We start from the raw sequence: 21,522 nt of genomic DNA on the forward strand, positions 1-21,522 counted from the left end.
AAAGCCATCCACAACCTGTCTCCTCCATATATCTGTGACCTAGTCTCCCGTTACATACCTGCACGCAACCTCCGATCCTCACAAGATCTCCTTCTCTACTCCCCTCTTATCTCCTCCTCCTACAATCGCATACAAGATTTCTCCTGTGCTTCCCCCCTACTCTGAAACCCTATACCCCAACACATCAGACTCTTGTCGACCGTGGAAACCTTCAAAAGAAGCCTGAAGACCCACCTCTTCCGACAAGCCTACAATCTGCAGTAACCACCACTGCATGACCAGCTCTACCCTCACCTAATGTATCCTCACCCATCCCTTGTAGATTGTGAGCCCTCGCGGGCAGGGTCCTCGCTCCTCCTGTACCAGTCGCTGTCGCACTGTTCAAGATTATTGTATTTGTTTTTGCTATGTATAACCCTTATCACATGTAAAGCGCCATGGAATAAATGGCGCTATAATAATAAATAATAATAATAACGACTATCACTAAGATTCAGCAGTCATGCTGTGGTAGATACATGTTCCAGTTGTTGGACTCCCACCAAGCTGATATTGATTCATTTGTATAGGTCCTCAATATGGTGTGACTAGAGAATCTGTTTTAATATCAGTTTTGGTCTCATTACTCTAAATTATTTAGTTCGAGAAGTTTTGAGGTTTTTTCAAGTGCTACTTGGTGAATTGAAAATATGCTATTTTGTGACGTTGGTGCTGTTACTACAGTGCAGTATGAGATGAACCACTTCACTTTGTTTTAGACAAGCCTGGATTTCGATAGAAGAAGAAAAGGACTCATATTTTAATATTTCCATATCTTTTTATAACTTTTCCATATTATATCTTTTTGAGTTGCAGTTGAATTACTTTTCCTTGCAGATTCTTTGACAGTTCTTTAGAACAGCTTAGATTACATGCACAGCAGTTTATTAGTTGACTATATGCCCTTTACAAAAGTCATTATTGGGCCTTATTCTAGTGCTTATTTTTTGGGCAGTTCCAGAATAACAACTAGAAGGAAGATCGTGGCGCCAGGACAGAAGTGTTATTTTATTATTTATACCATCCCAAATATCCTGCATGCAGTTGGCCAAATGTTTTGTTGTGCCACTTAGTTATCCCTTTTACCTTGTAACATAGTGCTGTATCATGCCTGAAAAAGCATCGTTCATCACCAAATTGCTCCTGGATCATTGGGAGAAGTTGATATCAGAAAATATTTAGATACTATTCTCTATTCATGGCTGTGTTAGTCAAATTTGCGAGTAAGCCCACTTGCTTGGATAAAAAAACACCCCACACATAAATGGTCTACTGTTGGAATGACACAAGACACATGGTAGCACTCATATTTTCTTCTCTGGACAATCATTCTTCCAGATGATGAAAATAATCTGAAAGGAGCATCATAAGAGAAAATAACTCCCTCTTCATCTGAAGACCAATTCCTGTAAATTCTGCATAATGTCTGTTAGTGATGAGCGAGCAAGCTCGCTACTGCTCGGTGCTCGCCCAAGCTTCTCACTGCTCGAGATGCTCGGCGCTCGTCGAGTATTTCCGGGGTTGCTCGGCGGGAGCTCGGGTCCCCTCCCTGCATGTTTAGCACTCTTTAGAGCGCCAATCAACATGCAGGGATTATCTGCCACACACTCTAATGCCGCAGCCATGTTGGTTGTGTCATTACAGTGATTGGCTGGCTGCACAGCGTCATCAGGTCTATATCAGACCTGGCGCCGCCATGCTCGTCACAGTCACTCGGAATCAGACAGTGTAGGGAGAGCTGCTGCTGAGCTAAGGAGAGATTTGCTTGTTTCTAGTTAGGATAGGTATTCCAGACTATATTAGAGACACATATACATCTCAACTAACAGTCCTTCTGAGGACTAATCCAGCTGCAGAGATATCAGTGCTAGGCAGGCAGGCAGGGTATATAGCAAATTGCAGTGCACATAGCAAGAGGGTCCATTCCAGTTCTGTCTGCTGGTGCTTCTACAGATATTTGTAGAAATAGGCCCGAGTATCAGGAGCCAGGTATCATTTTTTTTTTATCTTAATCCTGATTATTTGCTTAAAAAGCAATCCAGAGAACACCGTTTATTTACGCCATTTGCTTGTTGTCACTGTAGAATACAGCCAGGTCCTTTCCATATTACAGCACTAAACATCGTCACACGGATCACATATAATTGCACTGAAAATATTGCCATTTCTGGCCTCCATTGAAATTTTGCTGCAGTCTGTCAGTGAACTTATTGGCACGAGGTCGGTGTTAAAAATAGTTACCTACAGGCCAGCTATTTAAAACTGTGGTTTGTCCGTCACACAGATCACATACAGTACAGACCAAAAGTTTGGACACACCTTCTCATTTAAAGATTTTTCTGTATTTTCATGGCTATGAAAATTGTACATTCACACTGAAGGCATCAAACTATGAATTAACACATGTGGAATTATATACTAAACAAAAAAGTGTGAAACAGCTGAAAATATGTCTTATATTCTAGGTTCTTCAAAGTAGCCACGTTTTTGCTTTGATGACTGCTTTGCACACTCTTGGCATTCTCTTGATGAGCTTCAAGAGGTAGTCACCGGAAATGGTTTTCACTTCACAGGTGTGCCCTGTCAGGTTTAATAAGTGGGATTTCTTGCCTTATAAATGGGGTTGGGACCATCAGTTGTGTTGTGCAGAAGTCTGGTGGATACACAGCTGATAGTCCTACTGAATACACTGTTAGAATTTGTATTATGGCAAGAAAAAAGCAGCTAAGTAAAGAAAAACGAGTGGCAATCATTACTTTAAGAAATGAAGGTCAGTCAGTGCGAAAAATTGGGAAAACTTTGAAAGTGTCCCCAAAAGCAGTTGCAAAAACCATCAAGCGCTACTAAGAAACTGGCTCACATGAGGACCGCCCCAGGAAAGGAAGACCAATAGTCACCTCTGTTTCTGAGGATAAGTTTATCCGAGTCACCAGCCTCAGAAATCGCAGGTTAACAGCAGCTCAGATTAGAGAACAGGTCAATGCCACACAGAGTTCTAACTGCAGACCCATCTCTTCAACAACTGTTAAGAGGAGACTTTGTGCAGCAGGCCTTCATGGTAAAATAGCTGCATGGAAACCACTGCTAAGGACAGGCAACAAGCAGAAGAGACTTGTTTGGGCTAAAGAACACAAGGAATGGACATTAGACCAGTGGAAATCTTTGCTTTGGTCTGAGGAGTCCAAATTTGAGATCTTTGGTTCCAACCACCGTGTCTTTGTGCGACGCAGAAAAGGTGAACGGATGGACTCTACATGCCTGGTTCCCACCGTGAAGCATGGAGGAGGAGGTTTGATGGTGTGGGGGGTGCTTTGCTGGTGACGCTGTTGGGGATTTATTCAAAATTGAAGGCATACTGAACCAACATGGCTACCACAGCATCTTGCTATTCCATCCGGTTTGCGTTCAGTTGGACCATCATTTATTTTTCAACAGGTCAATGACCCCAAACACACCTCCAGGCTGTGAAAGGGCTATTTGACCAAGAATGAGAGTGATGGGGTGCTACGCCAGATGACCTGGCCTCCACAGTCACCAGACCTGAACCCAATCGAGATGGTTTGGGCTGAGCTGGACTGCAGAGTGAAGGCAAAAGGGCCAACAAGTGCTAAGCATCTCTGAGAACTCATACAAGATTGTCGGAAGACCATTTCCAGTGACTACCTCATCAAGAAGCTCATCAAGAGAATGCCAAGAGTGTGCAAAGCAGTCATCAAAGCAAAAGGTGGCTACTTTGAAGAGCCTAGAATATAAGACATATTTTCAGTTGTTTCACACTTTTTTGTTAAGTATATACTTCCAAATGTGTTAATTCATAGTTTTGATGCCTTCAGTGTAAATGTACAATTTTCATAGTCATGAAAACACAGAAAAATCTTTAAATGAGAAGGTGTGTCCAAACTTTTGGTCTGTACTGTATAAGTTCGCTCCAAATTCAGCCATTTGTAGTGAGCGTGGAAGACATTGTCCTCCATTTAAGATGGGCAAGGCACGTGGCAAGGGATGGGAAACTGGACGTGATGGTGATGGTAATGGTTCATGCAGAGGCCGAGGCTGTGGGCAAGCTGAAATTGTGCCACAACAAACACCCACATCTTCTTGCTCGACATTCCGGTCCTAATTAATAGGAGACCACAGAACACCACTATTGAACACAGAGCAGTGTGAAAAGGTTATTGGTTGGATAGCAGATAATGCTTCCAGTCACTTAGCCACCACAACCCTGTCTTCCACACGGTCAAATCTCAGTAGCCGTGTGTCTGGACTGCATATTCCTCATCCTGATCCTCCTTCCTCCCACCATGCCGAGTGCCCAGAGACAACTGATCTCACACTTGGACACTCTGAAGAGCTGTTCACTTTTCCATTTATAGATTCGGGCCTATCACCTGGTCCACTTGAAGAGGGGCAAGAGGATATCACATGTCACTATGCCCAAATATTTGAGCAGCCACGGTCATACGAAGGCGACGGTGGGAAAGTGTCACAAGAGGTGTATGATGATGAAACACAATTGCCAGAAAGTCAGGAGGAGGACCAGGGTGCAGAAGTAGAAGACGAGGTGGTGGATGATATAGTAACTGACCCAACCTGGCAGGAGGACATGCAGAGCGAGGAAAGCAGCACACAGGGGGAAGGAGGCAGAGAACCCCAACAGGCAGGAAGAAACAGTGTGGTGGCTGCAGACAGAAGGCGGGCAACCATTCCCCATAAAATGAACACGAAGTTGCTAGTACAACTGTTAGGTCTTCCCGAGTCTGATTGTTTTTTAAAGACTCTGCCGATAACCCCAAAAAGGCCATTTGCACCACCTGCCAGGCCAGCATCAGCAGGGGTAGCAAAACTACCAGCCTGACCACCACCAGCATGATCAGGCACATGGCAGCACAAGCAAAGCACCCGACTTTGTGGGCCAAACCCCAGGGTCCAGGAACAGTGTCTGCGGGTGACACCACTGCTTCTTCCGCTATTGTGCATGCAAGTCAATCCCCTGTCCATAGTGCATGCGAAGATGCCTCCTGCCCTGCACCTGTCGTTGCACCCTCTTCACTAGCACACTACCCCAGTCCTTGGAACGCAAGCGCAAATACGCAGCCAACGCCCCACATTGCTAAATTCTCACATTTCGTGACTGCTTGCGCTCAAAATGTTGCCTTTTAGGCTTGTGGAGATGGAAGCTTTCCGCAACCTGACGGCGGCTGCCATCCCTTGGTACTCGGTGCCAATCCACCACTAATTCTCCTGGTGTGCCGTCCCCGCATTACATAAGCACGTGCCCCACAGCATTAGCCGTGCCCTCAACAATGCAGTTACAGAGAAAGTCCACCTAAGCACGTACGCGTGCACAAGTGCTTGTGGGCAGGGACGGTACATTTCGCTGATGGCACACTGGAGTAACATAGTGGAAGCCGGGACCCATTCAGACCTTGGGATGGAACACATCCTCCTGACGCCGAGGATTGCGGGCCCTAGGTCAATTGGGGATGCCCCCACAGTCTAGAGCTCCTGCATCTCATCCTCCTCAGCCTCCTCCTCCTTTTCAACCTCCACCTCCGAAATGACCACATCAGTCACAAGCTGGAAGCACAGCAGCACTGCCTTGGCCAAGCAGCAACAGGCTGTGCTGAATCTAATATTCTTAGGTGACAAACAACACAATGCTGAAGAGTTGTGGACAGCTCTGAAAGAGCAGGCAGATCTGTGGCTCACACCGCTGAACCTACAGCCAGGCATGGTCGTGTGTGTCAATGGCCAGAACCTTGTAGCAGCTCTGAGGCGAGCTCACACATGTACCATGCCTGGCCCATGCGCTTAACCTCGTGGTTCGCCGATTTTTTAAAAGCTACCCAGAGCTTCCAGATCTGCTTGTCAAAGTACGCTGATTGTGTGCCCATTTTATAAAGTCAGCTACAGCTTCCGCCACCCTTGCCGTGCTTCAGCAGCGTTTGCAGCTTCAGGCTCACCGACTGGTGTGTGATGTCCTCACGCATTGGAACTCTACACTGCAGATGTTGGGAAGGATTTGTCAGCAGAAGAGGGTAGTTGTTGACAACCATCATCAACAAGGCCGTCGGTATTCAGTTCAGATTCCACACATAAGACCCCGGGAGTGGACATGGATGTCAGACATCGGTACCATCCTCCAAAACTTTGAGGACTCCACTAAGATGGTGAGCGTTAATGACACCATAATTAGCATCACCATCCCGCTTCTCTCTCTTCTGAAATGCTCTCTGCTCACAATCAAAGAGGATGCATTGCAGGCGGAGCTCAATGAGATGGAGCAAGGAACCATACAGGGTGATTACACACAGCCCAGCCTCATCTCTTCCCAATGTTTATTGAGTGAAAATGAGGAAGAGGAGGAGGAGGAGGAGAAGGAAAAACAGGAGCTAGTTTCAAGCGCTATAGATTGTACTACCTGCACAACTGTCATACCGTCTGTTCAGTGTGGATGGCCTGAGGACAGGGAGGAGGAGGAGAGCATGGTCAGGTGTCTTCTTGGTGAGGACACGGAAGTCTTGCTTGTCAGCAGTCTGACACGCATGTCTGAGTTTATGTTACGCTGCCTACCCGTGACCCTCGCATTCTCAAAATTTTGGGTGACAGTCATTACTGATGGGTGACACTTCTAGACCCACGCTACAAGAAGAACTTTATACCTCTTATTCCTGAGTCGGACTGGTCTACAAAAATGGAGCAGTACCAGAAGGCCCTTGTTGCGGAACTAATAAAAAAATTCCCATCTGAAAAGCTGGCAGCAGAGAGCACACTTCGTTGGACAACAAAGGAGTACAGGCGAGAGAGACAATCCAGCAGAGGCAGGGGAACACTGTCAAAGTTCTGAGAGAGTTTTCTCAGATCCTCCCATCGCACAGGCCCTAAGGCACGGGGTAATATCACAAAGAGCGCAAAGTTTGGGAAGATGCTGAGGGAGTACCTTGTCGACCGTAACAACGCCCTCCGTGATTCCTCTGTGCCTTTTAATTATTGGGTATCCAAGCTGGACACGTGGAATGAACTGGCTCTCTATGCCTTGGAGGTCCTGCCCTGCCCTGCCACTAGCGTTTTATCATAGCGTGTTTTTAGTGCCGCTGGTGGAATTATAACTGATAAGTGCATCCGCCTGTCAACTGAAAATGCTGACAGGCTGACTCTTATAAAAATAAACAAGGGCTGGATTGGGCCAGACTTCTCAACACCACCGAATGATAGCAGCGTAACATAATCAAATCCAGTGTGTTTTTTTTGGAAGGTGCATTTCCATGCACCTTTTTACACTCACACATGGGTATACGCTTCCTGATTTTGGCTATTTGCTCTTGTCCTCCTCCTTCTCCTCATCCTCCACCACCATATCACCAGGGTGACCGTGGTCCGTGATGCAACATCCACATAATTTTTTTAAAAGGGTGTTTATGATGTACGTAAAAAAAAAAAATTTTTATACAGTATGTTCATGTATACGCCCCAGGGGTAAATGTTTGTCAGCCCATATACTTTGTGCATGGACATTACAATTATAGGAGACACGCTCATTTCTAATGGGAACATTTTTTTATGAGGCCCTCCTCCACTTCTTTTCCAAGGTGCATTGGAGTACCTCCCAATTTTTGGCAACCCTTGCATTCACTGCATAGGCCAACACTATGGGAGACCCACTTCCTAATATTGGGAACATTTTTTCATGAGGCCCTCTACGTCTCTTCCAAGGGCATTAGAGTGCTTCACAATTTTTGGAAGCCCTTGCATTCACTGCATAGGCCAACACTATTGGAGACCAACTTCCTAATAATGGGAACATTTTTTCATGAGGCCCTCCACGTCTTTTCCAAGGTGCATTGGAGTACCTCCCAATTTTTGGCAACCCTTGCATTCACTGCATAGGCCAACACTATGGGAGACCCACTTCCTAATACTGGGAACATTTTTTCATGAGGCCCTCTACGTCTCTTCCAAGGGGCATTGGAGTGACTCCAAATTTTTGGCAACCCTTGCATTCACTGTATAGGCAAACACAATGGGAGACCCACTTCCAAATAATGGAAACATTTTTTTCTGGAGGCCCTCTCTTCAAAGGGGTATTGGGGTGTTTCCAAATTTTCAAAGGAGTATTGGGGTGCGTCCAAACTTTGGGCAGCCCTGCCACTCATTGCATATGCAAAAACAGTATAGGAGACCCATTCTTTGGTAACAGGAACAACAAAGCATAGCTGGCTGATGGCTCTGTAGCAATAGTGAGGGCTGACTGCTGGCCCTTTAAGAATAGTAAAGGCTGCCTGATGGCCCTATAAAAATAGGCTTTGTGACTTTCAGAGTACCTCCTTCATAAATGAAACAGGATGTGTCTGATCATGTCTCATACACCACATGGCCAGATAAGGTTGTAAAATGTTAAAATGACATTTCCCGATGAATGCATTTGTCACGGTTGAAAGCAATGCAAAAGTGCAAAAACGCATCAAAAATGCTACATGTGGACACAGCCCAAGGTGTGGAGGTGTATTTTTGCTTTTGGTTATTTATTTTCCATTATATAGAAGTCATTACCCTGAAAAGGATGTTCCTCAACATATTTCCCAGGAAAATCCATTTTGGTTTCTTTTTTGTATGTTTTATTGTGTGTCCGTAAAAGTCCTCTGCCAACGTTGTTGACAGCAGTGACCTGGGAGTCAGAAATGCTTCCAGTGGTCTTCCTCATGCTGTTCCCATGTCATTTGACCACTGTTCCCATCGATTTGGGCAATTTATAGGCCCTCTGCAGACCACCATGGGGAGCCGACTGAAAAATGCTCGAGTTTCCCATAGACTTACATTTGGCTCGTTGTTCGGGTCGAGCAACCGAGCATTCCAATTTGCTCGACCCGAGCATCGAGCACCCGAGCATTTTAGTCCTCGCCCATCACTACAGTCTGTCCATGATAATTTTTCTTGAAGAGAAGTGGCTTCTTTGCTGGCTGCTTTTCTTGACACCAGGCCAGCATCCAAAAGTCTTCATCTCACTGTGGGTGCAGATGAATATATACCTGCCTGTGAAGGATCTGCACCTCACCTGACGTCACCAATATGTTGGAAGGATCACGTGATAAGGTCTCCCCACTTGCACCAACGTAATGTTACACACCCCCTTGGGACACATAAGGTCAGCTTGGCACCATTTTATACAGACACCTCCTGTCCACATGGGCCCAGGGAGACAATGGGAGTGAGACGATGTGGCCCACGCAGTTACTAACATGGCACCACACTTGCTCACACCCCTGACAGGTTGAAAGGCCCCTTTCACTAGCTCCAGTGAAACAGAACCTTATCAGCCCGGTAGGACTGCCACCAGTTCCTCTTTCGATATACGCCCGGTCCGTTAGCGGGATTATAATGGGCCGGAAACCAGCCCTGTTAGCATGGAAAGTTAGGCAGAGGCACGGACGTGTGGATTCGTGAATCGAGATAAAAAAGCAGCTCAAGGGTAAATGATATATTTAATCACCTTAAGGGCACACTAGGCAATACACTATATACACAACTATTTATACCTATGCAATGATCAGATATGAAAATACAAATAGTGGTAGTACAAAAGTATGCAGAATATAAGACAATTACCAGTCAGATGGAAGGCCTGGCTTGCAGGGGAGGGGCTACCACACAAGAGGCTTGCTGACCCCTCTTTTCCTGGACTTCTCCCCACATGATATGTCATCGCGACCTCCCCGGAAAAAATCACTAGGCTATGCTTTGCAAAAGCATTTAACCCCTTAGTTGGTCACACCTTACTGCCCACTGGGCTGGACCATTAATCCACTGCCCTTGCATCTAGCAGCTAAAGACTCCAAAACCTAATATGGGTCATAACGCCTTAATGGGCAGTTTTAGGGAGGCTGTTCCTGTGCCATCGGATTCGGCCGAGCCCTTGCTATGCGTTAAGACCAAAGAAAGCTTGGCTATCTGTTTCCTACAAGCTATTCTAGGTATCTCCCCACCCTGTGAGGCCAGAATGGATTGAGACCCTGGAAGGCGTTTTATCCGGTCTGGGGATCTCGGAAATATACACGATGTACTTGCTAGGGCATACGATAAGTCATATTTTCTTTATGAAATAATAGCTGACTCAGACCACATGGTAAGCAAGCCTTTTGTTCTGAGCTGAGCTGACTCAAGGTATGAGATCTGTCACTCACATCCTTTGAGGCTTGCCATCCTTGCTGAGCTAGTTGTTCTGTACAGCTGCACAATGAAGGGAGTTTTATCACATTCCAAATAGGATACAAATGATTGAATTATAGCTCCAATATTGTTCACATTGCCTGTTGCTATTCCTGAGCAAGCACTTAATTGGTGTTGGACTTATCCTATAGTTGAATCCTGTTTAGGAGATGGTTCCAACACTTTCTGGACTGTCTTGGGCACCAAGAAGTCTTCTTTAAAATAATTGAACCTCTCTCTTTGAAGTTCTTAATGATCCGATAAATGCTTGATCTTGATTTAGCGTAAATCTTACAAGTAGAATTATTCTTGCCTGTAAAGTCTTTCTGATGCAAAGTAATGATGATGGTGTGCATTTCCTTATGGGTAACCAAGATTAGCAGAAAAAGGCAAATGAATTAACACATCAGCCTACCCTCAAAACAACCAATCTGCTCTTATAATTTAATCAGTATGACACCAGCTGCCTTGTCCTCATTAACACTTTCTTCTGAGCTAATGATAAAAACACTGAAATTATCTAAGTAGGTAGTTTTAGAGCAGGGATGAAATTCAGTGGAAATAGTTTTTTTAGGATTGGGTTAATTTTCATGGCAAGGAATGACTTTCTGATTAGTAATGAGCGAGCACTAAAATGCTCGGGTACTCATTGCTCGAGTCGAGCAAATTGGAATGCTCGAGTGCTCAACCCGAGCAATGAGCCCAATGTAAGTCTATGGGAAACGCGAGCATTTTTCTGGCGCCGCCCCCCCACGGCAGTCTGCAGAGGGTCTAAAAATTGCCCAAATTGATGAGAACAGTGCAGAAATGACATGGGAGCAGCATGGTGAAGACCCCTGGAAGCACTCCCAGGTCACTGCTGTTAATGTTGTCAGAGTATTACACCACTTTTAAAGACTCACAATAAAACATACAAAAACAAAACCAAAATGGATTTTCCTGGGAAAAATGTTAAGGAACATCCTTTCCAGGGTAATGACTTGTATATAAGGCAAAATAAATTGCCAAAATTAAAAATGCTCCTCCACACCTTGGGTTATGTTCACACATAGCGTTTTTGATGCGTTTTTGCACTTTTGCATTACTTTCAACTGTGAAAAATGCATTCACCAGGAAAGGTCATTTTAACATTTTACTACCTTATCTGGCCATGTGGTGTGTGAGACATGATCAGACACCTTTATAGAGTGCTGTAAAGACATGGGAACAGCATGGGGAAGACACCTGGAATCATCTCTGACTCCCAGGTCACTGCCTAAAACTGTGGTCATCTCATCAGACGTGATCCTATATTACTGCGGTAATAATACAGACATTTTTGGCAACGTGTCAAATATTAAACTCCATTGAAAATGGGCAAGGTGTGTGGCAAGGGACGGGGAAGTGAACGTTATGATGATTGTGATATTGCCCACGGCCTCTGCGTGCACTATGAAACTGTGCCTGCTGAAGGAGCACAACAATCACCCACATAATGTCGAACTACCTTCCTGTCCCAAATTCAAGGGGGCCACGGAACACCACTGTTGAAGGCAGAGCAGTGTGAAAAGGTTGTTGGTTGGATATCAGAAAATGCTTCCAGTCAGTTTGCCACCACCACCTCCCTGTCTTCCACACAGTCTAGTCTCAGTAGCTGTGAGTCTGGTCCACATTATTATTACTTTAGCACCATTTATTCCATAGTGCTTTACATGTGAAAAAGGGGTATACAAGTACATCGCAAAAACAATTACAATAATCATGAAAAAATGTGAGAGTGACATCTACAGGAGAGAAGAGGACCCTGCCCGCGAGGACTCACAGCCTACAAGGGATGGGTGAGGGTAGAGTAGGTGATGATAGAGCTGGTCGTGCAGTGCTATGGTGGAGTGAGGGTTACTGCAGGTTGTACGCTTGTCAGAAGAGGTGGGTCTTCAGGTACCTTTTGAAGGATTCAACATTAGGCGAGAGTCAGAAATATTGGGGTAGAGAGTTGCAGAGCAGGGGGGATGCACGGAAAAAATCATGTATGCGATTGTGGGAAGAGGAGATAAGATGGGAGTAGAGAATGAGATCTTGTGAGGATCGGAGGTTGCGTGCAGGTGAGTACCGGGAAACTAGGTTACAGATGTATGGAGGAGACTGGTTGTGGATGGCTTTGCATGCCAAGGTTAGGGTTTTGAACTGAAGTCGATGGGCAATGGGGATCCAGTGAAGGGATTGACAGTGAGGAGAGGCCAGGGAATAGTGAGGGGACAGGTGGATTAGTCGGGCAACAGAGTTTAGGATAGATTGGAGGCATGCGAGATTGTTAGAAGGGAGGCCACGGAGCAGGAGTTTGCAGTCGTCAAGACGGGAGATGATGAGGGTGTGCACTAGTGTTTTTGTAGATTTGTGTTTGAGGAATGTGCAGATCCTGGAGATTTTTTTTACTTGGAGTTGTCATACTCCTCACCCTGATCCTCTTTCCTCCCACCATTCCTAGTGCCCTGAGACAACTGATCCCACACTTGGACACTCTGAAGAGCTGTTTTGTTCATCTTTCCATTTATAGATTCCGGCCTCGCGCTTGGTCCGCTTGGAAGTAGAAGAGCTTGGATATGTGGTTTGAAGGAGAGATTATAGTCCAGGGTTACCCCAAGAGTGGTTCACTTTTCCATTGATAGATTTGGGCCTCTCACCCAGCCAGCTTCAAGCAGGGCAACAGAAGATTGCATGTAGCGATTTGAGAGCCATGGTCACCCATGGTGGGAAAGTGCAATTACTGTCGCAAGAGGTGGATAATGATGAGACACAAATGGACAGAAAGTCAGGAAGAGGACCAGGGTGCAGAAGTGGAAGACGAAGAGGTGGACAATAAAGTCACTGACCAAATCTGGTAAAGGGACATGCAAAGCAAGAACAGCAGCACACAGGGGGAGGTAGGCATTCATAGACACTGCAGAGCGCAGGCATGCTTGCGCTCTGTAGTGTCTCTGAAGGATGACAAGCTGGATGGCAGCGCACAGCTGTGATCCAGCCTGTCATCTCAATGCCATCCCAGCGTGGGAGAATTCTCCTGCTCAAGGACATGAGCTCACCTCATGCACGTCACTGACAGCGTGGGAAACTTCTCCTGCACTCACCGCATGCGCAGGAGAATTTTTCCACGCTGTCAGTGACGTGCATGAGGTGAGCTGAGTTCATTGGACATGAACTCGGCTCATCTGGATGTCGTCACAACCAGACACTGAGGAGCGCAAGCATGCCTGCGCTTCTCAGTGTCTGCCACATGGCAAGCTGGATGGCAGCGTTCTGCTGCGGTCCAACCTGTCATGTGAGTGTAGCAGAGCTGAAGCTGTCGTGGGAACCATGGAAAGGTAAGGATGATGTTGCTTTAATATTTTACTTTTATTGCAGGAGATCGTTGGCTTCAGCTGGAATGGGAGTGATGGTAAGTATGGTTTAATTTAGAACAATAAAGAATTGTGTCTTTATTTCAATTAAAGGACTTTATTCTGGGTGTTTGTGTTTTTTTGTAACTTTGACTATGGGGTTAGTAATGGGGGTGTCTTATAGACGCCTCTCCATTACTAACCTGGGCTTGATGTCAGCTGGCATTATAAGCTGACATCAACCCCAGCCCTATTACCCCACTGCCACCGCTACAGGACTGTGGGAAGAGCGAGGCTAAGTGCCAGAATTGGCGCATCCTATGGATGCGCCATTTCTGGGGCGGCTGACGGCTGGTGTTTCTAGCATGGGAGCGGGCCAATATTCATGGCACCCTTCCTGGGCTATTAATATCAGCCCCCAGCAGTCTGCCTAGCCTTTGCTAGCTATTAAAAGCTTATTTTAATAGCTAGTAAAGGCTAGGTATTCAGCTGAGGGCTGATATTAGTAGCCTGGGAAGCTCTGTGGGTATTACCCCCTTCCCAGGCTTCAAAATTCTGCCCCAGCCGTCTGCTTAACCTCCGCTAGAGACTTAAATTACGGGAAACCCCACGCCAATTTTTTTTTTAATAAATCCTTTATTTTAACACTAAATGACAAGTACAGTAATTAACACTATCACTGTACTTCTTATAAATGTGACTGACATGTTTCTATCTATCTAATCTATGTGTGATGCTCTATTCTTTCTGTTATAAATTGTCGGGTACCGATGCTGAATTGCAGGCCGGCTTTTTTAAAGAGACGGTGCATGAAAACAGTAATATTTTTTTAAATAAATCCTTTACACTAAATGACAAGTACAGTAACCAACACTGTCACTGTACTTCTTATATATGTGACTGACATGTTTCTATCTATCTAATCTATGTGTGATGCTCTATTCCTTCTTGTCTAAATTGTCGGGTACCGGTGTATGCCGCTGCTGAATTGCCGGCCGGCTTTTTTAAAGAGAGTGTCTTCTGAGCAGTTTGTCAGCTTTTGGACACCTTTGAATGTGTTTTCTATGTGTTTCTATGTGTTTTTGTTTGCCTGCCATTGGTTTTAACGGTGTTCGACGGTGTTCTAAGTTGTTCGACGTACAGTGCCTCGAACATCCCGGTGTTCGACGAACCAAACCCGAACACTACGGGGGTGGCTCAACACTAGTCTACAGCTCCTGCACCACCTCCTTCTCCTCCTCTTTAGCCTCCATCTGCAACAGTTGATTTATTTTTTCAGGACATATTCCAGATTATTTACTTAAACTTCGTGTGTGCCAATAACAAAATAACAATAAACAGGACTGTATGCTTAGTCAACAAACCGTACACCGTTGCAGAGTTGTTCAAAGCTGTTTCAGAGAACCTGGTGGCAGCTCAGAGAACCTGGTGGCAGCTCTGAATCTAAGCAAGTTTGCACACATACCATGCCTGGCCCATGTGCTCAACTTAGTGGTTCTGCGGTTTCTCAAAACCTACCCGGATCTGCCAGAGCAGTTTGTGAAAGTACGCCACATATGTGCCCATTTCAGAAAGTCAGCTACAGCTTCCACCCTATACCTGCCCTGGCAGGGATTCAGCAGCATTTGCAGCTTCCATCTCACCGTCTGGTGTGCGATGTGACCACACATTGGAAATCAACATTGCAGATGTTTGGATGGATTTTGAGCAGCAGAGAGCAGTTGTTGAGTATCAGCTTCAACACGTCCATCTTCATTCAGGTCAGCCTCCGCACATAACCGCTGATGAGTGTGCATGGATGTCTGACATTTGTGCCGTCCTCCAAAACTTTGAGGACCCAACCAAGATGGTGAGTGGCAAGGACCATCACTATCAGTCACCATCACAAGTATTACCATCCCACCTCTCTGTCTACAGAAACGCTCGCTGCTCACAATTAAAGAGGAGGCATTGCAGGCGGAGCAAGGAACTGTACAGGGTGATGCTACTCACCCCAGCCTCATCTCATCTCAATGTGGATTGGGTGATAATGAGGAGGTGGTGGAGGAAGAGAATATGGACAGTCTTCCTCCTGGTGAGAACAGGGAAGTCTTAGCTGTTGGCAGTCTGGCATACATGGCCGACTTTATGTTCCGCTGCCTTTACCGTGACCATCGCGTTGTACACATTTTGGGCATTACAGAAAACTGGCACGGCAAGAGAGAATTCTTGGAGACGGATGTGTGAGGTTCTGATTAAGGAGGAGGTCAGTCTTAGATCAGTTGCAGAATGGAGTGCAAGGTAGGGGTGATACACAGAAATGAGGGATGAGATATAGGGCGGTGCAGAATTGTGGAGAGCTTGGTGGATGAGAGAGATGAGTTTGTATTGTATTCTGCAGTGATTGTTTAACCGAACCAGTGCAATGACTGGCACAGGGTAGAGGAGTCGGTGAAGCAGCATGATAGAAATACGACCCTGGCTGCTGCATTCAGGAGAGATTGGAGAGGAGACAGTTTGTTTAGAGGGAGACCAATTAAAAGAGAGTTGGAGTAGTGAATAAGAGTGACAGTAAGAGTTTTTGCAGTATCAAAGGTGAGAAAAGGTCGAATTCTGAAGATGTTTTTAAGGTGCAAGTGACATGAGCGAGTGAGTGATTTTCCACGTTGAATAAAGGAAAGTTGTGTGTCAAATATGACTCCAAGACAGCAGGAGTGCTGAGTGGGAGTTATGGTGGCACCAACTAATGGAAACTGCAAAGTCAGGTATAGGTAGGTTAGTAGAGGGAGGAAAACGAAGGAGTTCATTTTTGGAGAAATTAAGTTCAGGCTCTTATTTAAGAATTATAACAAAAAAAATTGTCATCTGACAACTCTGGCGGCAGAGGTCACAGTCAGACAGTTCATTGGACAACCAAGGAGTACAAGCGAGGGAGACACAAACCAGATTCAGCAGAGGCAGGAGAACACTGTCAAAGGTTTGGGACAAATTTCTCAGACCCTCCCAGCGCCCAGGCCCTGATAGACGGGGTACTCTGACAAGGAGGGAAAAGCTTTGGAAGATGCTGAAGGACTACCTTGGCGACCATAACAGCGTCCTCCATGATTCCTCTCTGTCTCTGTGCCTTACAACTGTTGGGTATCCGATCTGGACATGTGGCATGAACTGTCTCTGTAAGCCTTGTAGGTCCTGGCCGCTAGCGTTTTGTCAGAGATGGTTTTTAGTGCCGCCGGGGGTATTATAACTGATAAAACTGATAGGCACATCCGCCTGTCAACTGACAATGCTGATAGGTGACTCTTATAAAAAAGAACAAGGGCTGGATTGGGCCAGACTTCTCATCACCACCAGATGATAGCATCAAACATAAACTCAAATCCAGTGGTTATTTTTTTGGAGGTCTATTCCCATGCACCCCTTCACACCCAGACATGGGTATACACCTCAGGAATTGTTCTATTTTATGTCGCCCTCCTCCTTCTCCTCATCCTCCACCACCATATCACCAGGGTGACCATGATGCAACACTCACATAATTTTTTTTAAGGGTGTTTCTGATTAGAGACGAGACAAATATTTCAATATTCGTTTCGGATTAGAATCGCCGTTTTTGTAATATTCACTAATGTAATTGCCGAATATTCGCCGAACATTGCCGAATGCCATTGAATTCAATGGGTGCCAAAACCAAACGCATACACAACACCTTCAAACGGGACCAAAAGCTGCCAAAACACATCAATTTAGGGGCAGTCACCAGGAAAGTGCCATCAATTGACCCAGAGTATAAGTAGTATAATTATTATTATTCATTATTATAACGCCATTTATTCCATTGCACATTACATATGAAAAGAGGTCACTGACTGGTACAAGAGCAGAAAGGACCCTGCCCGTGAAGGTGCGCAAACAGTCTATAAGAAATGGGTGATGATACAGTAGGTGAGGGTACAGTTGGTCGTGCAGCAGTATGGTGGAGCGAGGGTTACTGCAGGTTGTAGGCTTGTCGGAAGAGGTGGGTCTTCAGCTTCCTTTTAAAGGTTTCAACAGTAGGCGAGTTTCTGATATGTTGGGGTACAGAGTTCAAGAGTAGAAGAGATGCATGGGAAAATTCTTGTATGAGATTGTGGGAAAAGGAGATAGGATGGGAGTAGAGAAGGAGATCTTGTGAGGATCGGAGGTTGCGTGTAGGTATGTACCGGGAGACTAGGTCACAGGTATTTGGAGGAGACAGGTTGTGGATGGCTTTGCATGTCATGTTTACGGTTTTGAACTGAAGCCTCTGGTCAATGGGGCGCCAGTGAAGGGATCTTATAGATTGCTGGAGCCAGTCCACAGTAAAAAAGCAGCCATAGAGTGTCTGGCAACCTTCCCACAGACTTTTCTTAGCCAGGGCTGCTTCTCGGCAAGGTTGGACAGGCCCACCAGAGAACCGGAGACTTGTCCGGTGGGCCCTGGCTTCTCCTTGATTAGAGTTCATAGCACAAACTTTGCAGGTCATGATGTTGATAGAGGCCATCATCTCCATAGCTTGCTGTTGGTACTTTTCTGTGGGATCAGCTTACCTCCCACCAGCCTGGAATATTTCCAGTGGTTTGGTATTGACACCCAGTACCAGAAGTGAAGCCATCCACAATTTCCTTCTTAGGAATTTTATTTGGTAGACTGAGTGGCTGCCCAAATACATTAGTTTCTCACAAACGAGCTGAAGATACTGAGTGGCAGTAGGTGCAAGTTTCTCCAGCATATAAAATATCAGAGGGATAACGGAGAGGGCAGCACAGTGGCTCAGAGGTTAGCACTGAAGCCTTGCAGTGCAGGGGTACTGAGCTCAAATCCCACCAAGGACAACATTTGCAGGGATTTTGTATGTTCTCCCCTTGTTTGTATGGCTTTCCTCCTCCGTAAAAAAGAAGCCATAGAGTGTCCAGGAACCTTCACACAGACTATTCTTAAGCAGAGCTGCTTCTCGGCAGGGTAGGACGGGCCCACCAGAGAATCCTCGAGTGGAACCTGGCTTCTCCATCAGGAGAATTCATGATAACACAAACTTTGCAGCTGCTATTTGGCTCTTGAGTGGGGGAGAAAGGTAAGCCCTCAGAATCAAATCATCTGGTGGGCCCAATGTTCTTCAGTCTGACAATCCTTCTTGGTGAGAGTTGTATTTCACCACGGTCAAATTCTTTAGCTCGGTGAAAGGACTGGCATAAAGGGAAACCGTATCTAATCCATCTGTCATTTCTCTGCCACCAGGTTTCAGCCAGTGTCACACACGACCATGCCTTGCTGTATGTTCAGCGGTGAGAGCCACAGATCAGGCTGCTGTGTTACAGCTTTCAACAACTCTGCAGCGGTGGATGGTTTGTCACTAGTGATGACCGAGCATGCTCGCCACTGCTCGGTACTCGCCCGAGCATCTCAGTACTCGAGATGCTCGGAGTTTGCCGAGTACTTTCGAGATGCTCGGGCGGGAGCTCGGATCCCTGTCCTGCATGTTTGGCGCTATTTAGAGCACCAATCATGCAGGAATTGTCTGCCACTCACTGTAATGTCACAACCATGGTGGTTTTGGCATTACAGTGATTGCCCAAATCGATGGGAACAGTGCTCACAGTGAAACATGAAAAGCCGGCAATTTATCAGCGGCATACACCGGTACCCGACAATTTAGAACAGAAAGAATAGAGCATCAAACATAGATTAGATAGATAGAAACATGTCAGTCACATATATAATAAGTACAGTGACAGTGTTGGTTACTGTACTTGTTATTTAGTGTTAAAATAAAGGATTTATTAAAAAAAAAAATAATAGTGTTTTCATGCACCCGTCTCTTTAAAAAAGCCGGCCTGCAATTTATCAGCGGCATACATCGGTACCCAACAATTTAGAATAGAAAGAATAGAGCATCACACATAGATTAGATAGATAGAAACAGGTCAGTCACATATATAATAAGTACAGTGACAGTGTTGGTTACTGTACTTGTCATTTAGTGTTAAAATAAAGGATTTATTAAAAAAAAAATTGGCGTGGGGTTCCCCGTAATTTTATTCTCTAGCGGAGGTTAAGCAGACGGCTGGGGCAGATGTTTGAAGCCTGGGAAGGGGGTAATACCCACAGAGCTAACCAGACTACTAATATCAGCCCCCAGCTGAATACCTAGCCTTTACTAGCTATTAAAATGGGGGACCCCCCCCCAAAAATGACGTGGGGTCCCCCCTATTTTAATAGCTAGCAAAGGCTAGGCAGACAGCTGGGGGCTGATATTAATAGCCCAGGAAGGGTGCCATGAGACTAAAATTACGGGGAACCCCATGCCAATTTTTTTTTAATAAATCCTTTATTTTAACACTAGATGACAAGTACAGTAACCAACACTGTCACTGTACTCATTATATATGTAACTGACATGTTTCTATCTATCTAATCTATGTGTGATGCTCTATTCTTTCTGTTCTAAATTGTCGGGAACCGATGTATGCCGCTGCTGAATTGCCAGCCGGTTTTTTTAAAGAGACAAAAACACTATATATTTTTTTAAATAAATCCTTTATTTTAGCACTAAATAACAAGTACAGTACCCAACACTGTCACTGTACTTAATATATATGTAACTGACAAGTTTCTATCTTTCTAATCTATGTGTGAAGCTCTATTTTTTCTGTTCTAAATTGTCGGGTACCGGTGTATGCCGCTGATGAATCTCTCACTCCCTCTCACTCTCACTCCCTTTTGCTAGGTCTACCCTGGCTACAGAGACATGAACCCGTTTTGAATTGGCGATCCGGTGAGGTGCTCCGTTGTGGGCAGGATTACCATGAGACCTGCCTGGTTCCGGTTCGCCCGGTTCGACCTCCGTCTACTCCGGCTAATTTACCTGGTCTACCAGCACCTTACTGGTCCTATGCAGATGTCTTCGACAAGAAGGAGGCAGCGACACTGCCACCTCATAGGCCATATGATTGCCCTATCGACCTGGTACCCGGTGCCACTCCACCCCGTGGGCGTATCTACCCCTTGTCGCTGGCCGAAACCCGGGCCATGTCGGAGTACATCGAAGAAAATGTGGCTAGGGGATTCATCCAGAAATCTACCTCTCAAGCTGGAGCTGGATTCTTCTTCGTAAAAAGAAAGACGGTTCACTACGCCCCTGTATCGATTATAGGGGACTTAACCAGATTACTATAAAAAATAAATACCCCCTGCCACTCATCTCAGAGCTGTTCGACCTCCTTAAAGGCGCGAAGATCTTCTCCAAGCTCGATCTTCGTGGGGCGTAAAACTTGGTCCGAATACGCCAAGGAGACGAGTGGAAGACGGCATTCAATACCCGGGACGGCCACTATGAATACCGTGTGATGCCCTTCGGTCTCTGTAATGCTCCAGCCGTCTTCCAAGAACTAGTTAACAACATCTTCCGTGACCTCTTATATTCATCCGTTGTGGTGTACCTGGACGACATCTTGGTCTTTTCTCCAGGTCTACCCACACACCGGAGGGATGTTCGTCAGGTCCTGCTTAGGCTCAGGCAGAATCACCTATAAGCAAAATTTGAGAAATGCCTTTTCGAGCAGACCTCTCTTCCACTCCTGGGCTATATTATCTCTAAGACTGGTCTTCGGATGGACCTCGAGAAGGTCTCTTCCGTCCTAAAGTGGCCCCAACCGGAGGGGTTGAAGGCAATTCAGCGATTCCTGGGCTTCGCTAACTCTTTCGCCTCTTCATCCCGCATTTCTCTTCCCGGACTGCACCCATCTCTGCGCTCACCTGTAAGGGTGCTAATCCTAAGGAATGGACGTCCGAAGCGGAGGAGGCCTTCCTCTCCTTAAAACAAGCCTTCTCTTCTGCCCCGGTGCTGCAACGTCCAGATTGCAACAAACAGTTCTTTCTGGGGGTTGATGCATCCTCTTCCGGAGCCGGAGCGGTGCTCACCCAGAAATCTCCG

This window comes from Phyllobates terribilis, unplaced genomic scaffold (genome assembly GCF_046119375.1).
Source record: "Phyllobates terribilis strain yellow unplaced genomic scaffold, ASM4611937v1 Scaffold_1__5_contigs__length_1240528914, whole genome shotgun sequence".
NCBI lineage: Eukaryota > Metazoa > Chordata > Amphibia > Anura > Dendrobatidae > Phyllobates > Phyllobates terribilis.